General features: G+C 33.2%; 1 non-coding gene across 1 annotated transcript; it reads left to right on the top strand.

The window, feature by feature from the left end:
• The first annotated feature begins 6,933 nt into the window (after nucleotides 1-6,933).
• Nucleotides 6,934-7,037, top strand: LOC143203279 (U6 spliceosomal RNA). Its single transcript, XR_013007305.1, has one exon. It is a non-coding gene; the product is annotated as a U6 spliceosomal RNA (small nuclear RNA).
• The last annotated feature ends 966 nt before the right edge of the window (nucleotides 7,038-8,003 follow it).

Raw genomic sequence — 8,003 nt, 5'->3', positions numbered from 1 at the left:
TTCGCATTAATTACATTATGTTCACCCTCTTTATGAATGTTGGTGCTGTAAAATCTTAGTTTTGTAGCATTATAACATCCGACAATAAATGGGTAAAGGACAAGAAAGCATTTTCCAAGAGATCTGGTTTTAATAAAAAATTAGCTTATAAAAAAATAAATTACTGAATTTGAAGTAAAAATAATCCTTATACCTCGAACATCATTACATCCAGAAATACTGACAGTTTTGGAAACTTTATGGCACAAATTAACAATGATTAACAAATTAACAAAAGTATACAATCAATGGCAATCCTGACATTATACGAAAAAGGGTTTAGTGAAGGCATCAAATCACTTTTGAATCTGTAAACTGACTTCCAAGATTATGCAATCTGGAAGACAACACGCGCCAGGATTATTACATAAACACAATATTTAGTTTTGACTAAGCTTTAATATAACCTACAAGAATTGACATGTAAACTGAGCAATATATACGTGTCGCATTATTGACACAGTGTTCATATTATTTTGTCTATTTCCTGTAAGTGAACTGGAGTGATCACATTCGCATATGATAGAGCAATATTAGAGGAATGGATAAGTGTCAAGAATATCAAAAGGATTTCAATTCCTAAGGATTCAATCAGAATTTCGCTGGAAAATATGAAGCTAAATTATATCTCCATGAAAACTTAAAATCTCTGTAGATACTAAATAAACAACACATCATTCGCTTACTTAAGAAGACCAAACCTTGGGAACTTGTGTAACAATGTGCGAGTAAGACGGGTGTAAAGTGAAAGAACGAAATGACAGTTTTTCTTTTTTCTACTGGAGCTCATAATCTAAAAAGCGCTAATCTAATCTAAGCTTGTGTGTGACAAGTTACACGGATAAAACCAAATTAAATACACCCACCCAACAAATTAATTTTCCTACCCTCAATAAAACCCTTCCAAGACAAATTTATATCATGTACGTAATTAACCTACCGCCAACGATCAAGGAAAATATAATAGACCCCAATAAAACACCACCATTCACCGGTATATCGTCAGTCAGCGCGTGCCACGTTAATAGTACGCATTAAATACGAAAACATATCGATGTATATACATACGGCTGACTTATTGTATCAGCACTCCCGATGGACATGACGTGATGGCTGTCAATAACGCCACGTCAAGCAGTTTCTTCCGGTCACGCGAGGGACGATTAATAAGTGGAACGACGTCAAAGGAGGGTGGGATCAAGAGCCAATCATATTTTATTAACATCGCGTGATGCATATTATAAAAGTATGTGGTTATAGCTTTCAAAACGCTCAGTTACATGTGTTCTGATTTAATAAAAATTTGGTGCAAATATGCTAATTAATATGTCGAAAATCAATCAAATAAGATTAATCACTCAGAAATAAAATAATATTCCAGCTGAGTGGATTTATTACGTTTGCATTGCTTTGATTTTTTTAATATTCAGGACACCCAATCACAGGGTTGCAATTTAGTGTTCCTGTGCTAAATATCTTCCTAATAAACTACTCTAGCCTAGATACTTTCTTTAAAAACTCTTTTTTCCGCAAAACATATTTTCAAAGTATCTTAAATTGGCCCATCAGCTATAAAACACATATCGGATACGTGCAATATTGTTCAACATCATATTACTAAATCAATTTTCCTAAGGGTATAAAAACAAATTTATTTTCATTGTTAGTTAATTAACAATTTTTTAAGTCATTTAATACGACTATGTCATGACAAATCGTCACAATGTAGTTTTAAAGCATCGTTACTTGACCCAAAGAAATGTTGTGCATTATATGGTCCAATTACATTTTTTTATGGCAATATACAATGACAATTCTAATTATTTAAACATTTTTTTCACAATAGTTCCCTACGATTCAAAGTCGCGTAGAAGATTTTTAATCGAATTATGCTATATAGCCATGTTCTTTATAAAACAAACTGTGAGTGTGTATCCTGATAACGCAACTTTGACCTGATTAAGAACATCTCGCATAAGGACAACCCAAACCTCAATTTCGCTCAAGGTGCATTACATTATAATTTGCCCCACTGACATTAGAGCCACAAAAGTGGTTTTGTTAAAATTTGCCAGAAGTTAATTAGAGACCTTTTCTAAAGTATCCTAGATAGTACATTTTCTGTCATTGGCAGATCTATGTCGTCAACGAAATGAATTAAAGAGGTATCTGATGATAGCTCTAGAAGAATAAAGTATTTTACAATAAACATACAAGAATTTCTTTAAGAACTGTTACTTCGTAATTATAATATCAATCTTTTCTACTGCCAACTTTTGCAATAAGAACCCTTGAGCATATTTTATGTTTCATGTTGGCTATCATCCCAAAAAATGTTAACGTTATGTCCAGAAGTCTTATTAGGTTATAAGAAGTGTGTAACGGTTAACTCATCATTACATTATTATAATGATTTCTAGCTCTTCGGCTAATTAGAAAGAGCCACCAAAAAAGAATATTTATAATATTTTACTGAGAGAAAAATCTGGAAAGTTAAAAAATAAAACAAAGTAGAAATACCAAACATATTTCCAATAAATATTTTAAACAATATAAAATAATATCATACATTACTAGTTATTCAGAAAACTAAACATTCTCACTCGCTGTTTTTATAATATTACTGAATTCAGCAGAAGCTTAGCTAGATTTCATGGAAGAGATGCGATTCCAAAACCCTTTATAATGGAAGCCAATGTTAAGATGGAGATGAATGGTGTAACATTCATAAAACCTGGACACTTGATAATTGTAGTATGGTTCGATGAACTATCGTTTACATTGTTTCTTACAAACAGTCTAATGGAGAACCCCAAGAGAATCCCCTTCTTACAATCAGTCATAGGAAATGATCTGTTATTTGGGCGACCATATCGTGGTATTCACTGGCTGGATTACTACAATTGTGTATATCTAGAACCTATGATGAAGTTCTGACTACAACTATCAATTAATAATCTAACGCCGACTGCAAAACTGTATTACTGTTGCCAAACACCACCAAATGCAAGATGATAATGGGTCCATGCACACAGCCAAAAAGGCTAAGTCTTGGTCTTGAAAAACATCAGAATAGCATCAAAAACTATAAAACAAATTTAAAAATGAATATCATCAACAACTCAACATAATAAAATCGTTACGGAGAGTTTCAGTCATATAGTAGTAGTATATTTCAGGTATTCATATAACTTTTTCCACCCGCTGTATATCTCTACTATACTGATTTGAATTTATATATAAACGACTTATTTATCATAGTTTGATGTAGTAAACTAATCCAAATATGTAAAAAGATTAATGACTTCATTATTTATAAGTGAATTTGGTGAACATCATCAGAAAAATATTCAATGATTTTATAGACCAATATATTGTTGGATTGGGATTACAAGCCTCCTGCGTCAAACAAAAGAAGACGCTACCATCCAAGTAATGTAAAATTATATTACATATCATAACAACCTAACCTCATAGTTTTAGAAATTTATTAATTAGCCCCACAATTTCTTTTTTCTCCTACTCAAGTGGAGTAAGCGTCATTTATTGAGAACTTTCATTTTATTTTCGTAGTACGAAAAAAGGTCTACATAAAGCCTATTTATAGTTCTTATAATCACATGATAATGTTTACGTAGCCAAAACAAGTAGTTGAGAAGTGGTTCCAAAATCTCAAGGACAGTGCATTTGGCGTCGAAGACATAGAAATGTTTATAATAGGCCGAAACTTTATCAAGACGTCAAATAGAAAGTTTAAAGCGAACTAAATTATCATAGGAGATGTCTATAAATTAATGCCTACTGCAAAATTGAGTCAAAGGTTTCTACCTGAAATATATAAGAACATTGTAGCTGAACATGGATAAAACACATTTATTATATGACTAGCGACCCGCCCCGGCTTCGCACGGGTGCAATGCTGATACTAAATTAAATACACTACAGACAAAATATGAACGTTGTATATAAAAACATAGCGGCCCGTTCCGACTTTGCACGGGCATAAAATACATATGCCTATGTCACTCAATGAAAACATGATTAAAATCGATCCAGTATTTTTGGTTCATTCATTACTGCCCTTGGCCTGCACGCATTAAATTTGGAGTAAAACAATTCCTCTTCCCCTATACTTACTATGAAGATTTCCTGCTATCTTTGGAATATCTAAATTCATACAATTTTTATTACATTACACATTTTTAAACGCAAATTTTAAATTTGTAATATCTCCGAAAATATTTGTTTAATTTACATGCTGTAAGGAACCATATTGATCTATATTAATTGCACACTGTATTTAAGGTACTTAATTCGATAAGGATTAATGCCGTATTGCTTAAAATAGCTTCGTAAATAAGCCATTTTCTCACGTAAAAAGTAAACAATAAAAATGGTTAATGTGGGTTATCCCTAAAAGATAAACATATACCATCGCGGACTTTTTTGTAGACCTTTTTATGGTGTACAATACTGTAGTACATTAATTTGATCTAACTCGTAGGGTTAGGCAGCGTTTTTGCTAATTGCTAAATAAGCCTAAAAAAATAGGTTAATTTACGACATCACGTTAGAAGCCTCTAAAATTAGCAATGTTGCCTTAGTATATTATGCATGTATTATACATATAAACCTTCCTCTTGAATCACTCTATCTATTGAAAAAAACCGCATCAAAATCCGTTGCGTAGTTTTAAAGATTTAAGCGCACATAGGGATATAGGGACAAAAAAGGCGACTTTGTTTTATACTATGTAGTGATACCAATGTACGGAAGAAATTCACCGAATCGATCAAGCTGTAACAGCTTTCCTGTCACTAAATGGGCGTATGTGTGGAAAAGAAGGACTATTACAATAAAGATTAAAATCCGACTCTTCCTAAAGTGTATTGTACTAATCACTCTGTATAGATCCTAGAAACTTCGACCCTGTACACAGCTATAAGACAACTGAGTAACAATTCCAGAGATGTAAATTGCAATGGATTGTCCAAGCAAATGGATCAGTATCATAGTGAGCGACCTGAAAATTATTATCCAGTGGCGAAGTTTGGAAACAGACAGCATACTGGCTGAGAGGTAGACTCTCTACCAGAGCACCGGCTATTGATTGACGATGATAATGATAATTGCTTTATATTTATCAATAATAAGTAAAAATGAAATAATTTTATTAACCAATATAATTAAAATTGCAATACTAAATCGGTACGCTGCAATTAACCGACATCCAACCCGCTAAAATCACATTATTCTGTAACTCTTTTGGTCAATAGATCTCGGTAACATTCAGTTAGGTTTTAGTTATAATAAATTACGCTCACATATCAATCGATACACATATTAGTATAACTCAATCACCTCTATATATACATTTCGGCTGGCACTGTCACTACATCCAATTATGATTTGATACTTTATTATAAATATATAAAATTTTGTTTCTAAAGTATTGTTTCGTTATACTGACTGAAGATAACGTTAAACATTTTACATAATTAATATATTAGTGACATGGCTGAATTAGTGACATTCCTCATTAATTGTAATTTATTACATTATTATTCGTCGTTGCCGACTAACCTACAATTGTAGTCACATTAAATTAAATCTAGGTATATATCTTGGTTTAATTAAGTGTAATAAGGTTTATCTGTTGACACAACTGTCTTTCTAATAAATACACCTCACTACAATATAAAAGATCAAATAGTTTGATTTTTTGAGCAAGCTCTGCCTGTTCTGGTGTTATCCAAAAATTGTATTACTTCCATATTGACATGAGAATGAAGTATGTCCTCATGTCTCCTTACAATTCTCTTGATTTTCTAGGTGACAATCGGTATCTGAAAGTATTGATGTAAGTAATCAGCCCTGTAGTATCTAGGCGCACCCACAATTCTTCTTCCCTTTTCATTTTTAGATGTTCCATCCAGCGTAGTTTTGCATCAAGGTTCATTCTGGTTGCTGGGGTCTTTACATTCTTAAACAAGAATAACCAAATTTGCAACAACAATCACAAATATAACGTAATATAGTCATATGATGATAGGATTTGAAACCGTAACTATAGCAGCTGCAAGAAGGACGTCCCGTCACGTTGATCACTGAGAGGAGGTCACTGAGACTAGATCTTTAAAGAATATTCGCAATATCCAAGACAAATACTTAATTACACCTTTATATTTTAAGTGAAAAATAAACCGGATATAAAGCTAAATAACATATTAAACTGAAAATTCGAATAACACAAAAGCAGACGAAACAGGACAGGAAAGTTTTATGAATTCTCGCGCGGTCTGAAACGAATCACCTTTCCAAATTGTTTTCGATAAAACCAGAAGGAAAAACGGAGAAGACGGGGAGGCAACGGCAAAAAAACCAAAAAAAAAACGGGGGCGGAGAAGGGGAGATATTGTCAGTCCGCTTGTGTGCCGTCATATCCGGGCCGATAGTAAAACGGCATTTTAAAGAAATTGTTTCAAACCCGGAGAAAGTTTATCCCCCGAATTTGAATTTGCCAGAATACGATAATAATAAAATAAGTCATGGATTTTCGACGAGGCAACTAAAGGTAGGGTCGGTATCAGTACGGAATCAAGCTTTATTGGTATTGCTATGAGTATTACTACGTCGCTTCGTACGCGAAGTTATAAAAAAAACAGTGACGTGCCGTATACTTTCTTACACTTCTTTATTTCAATTTATTAAAAATACATAAAATACTACTACAAAAGGAAAAAAAATGTAATGAACCGCATCAAGAATGGTTTGTTAGGTGTTTAAGAAGTTCACGCAAATGTACGGTTATAAAAATTACTTTATTCTTCAGTCATAAAGACATTTTACTATGAAATTGGGTGACAAAAATACTAAACTACATCCAATAGAGTACTCGCTTCGGCGATAGATATATTAAAATTGGACCGATAGAGAGAAGATTAGCATTGGCCCTGGGGAAAGATGAGCGGCAAAATCGCGAAGCTTTCCAAATTTTTACTCCCTCAAAAATACCATATGGACGCTAATATTTCATTTCAGCCACTCCCTCTCATATAAAAGTAATAAACACTATAGATAAAAGGCTATAAAGCTAGCCCTGGGTGCATTCCAATCGAGTCCAGTAGAGAGCAGGTACTGCGATGATGATGTATCCCCTTTAGAGAAGAGGAGATAATTACTCCTTATAAGGCACGCCAACTCACTCTAGTTTAAGCAAAACCTACTACAGCATAATACATGTTTCCCTAAATATATCAAACTTTCAGTTTATAAACATTTAGGATCATATTAATGATTCTGGAATATTAGAAATAGACTTAAAGTGACCTATGACCCTGCCACCATCCCTAATAATAAAATAACCCCACGGGCTCGAATATTCAAATAATTCAAAAAATTAAAAATAATCGATCTGTGATAAGATTCGCCAAGAGTGAGATCAACTCGCATAGCATTCATAAATTTTTTGTGCAAATAAGGGAAGAACAATACCGTTATCACCACTTCATATTTACTGATGTTTTCAAGACAGATGATTTTGCGTGACTACAAATTTTATGTAATCGCCACAGATTTTGTGAGCAAAAATCCAGACGCCCTCTCGCAGAGGTCACCAATATTTAGATTATTATATTATGATATTTAAATCACTAAATCTGATATATGTTTCTTTCATGTGGCTGCCATCTCTCACGGGCATAAAGGGTAATGGGCATGTTGATTACCTTGCAGGAAGGATACAGGTGTCACTAATAGCGAATTCTCTAGTTTGGTATAAAGACCTAAATGCTCATACGTTGAGATATGTTGGATGAAAATAAAATATGAGAGGTCAAAATAAATTACTATGAACGGCCATATATAGAAGACATACCAAAGAAAAGTCTATCAATATACACCCGATTAAAAACAGGTCATTGTGGGATAACCCATGATATTTTTCTGAAGAGTAAACCTTCTCC

This window comes from Rhynchophorus ferrugineus, unplaced genomic scaffold (assembly GCF_030347505.1).
Source record: "Rhynchophorus ferrugineus isolate W39M unplaced genomic scaffold, kcgeb_rfMv2 rfM9, whole genome shotgun sequence".
NCBI classification, from domain to species: domain Eukaryota; kingdom Metazoa; phylum Arthropoda; class Insecta; order Coleoptera; family Curculionidae; genus Rhynchophorus; species Rhynchophorus ferrugineus.
Note: the sequence above shows the minus strand (reverse complement) of the source record. Positions and strands in the feature narration are given on the sequence as shown.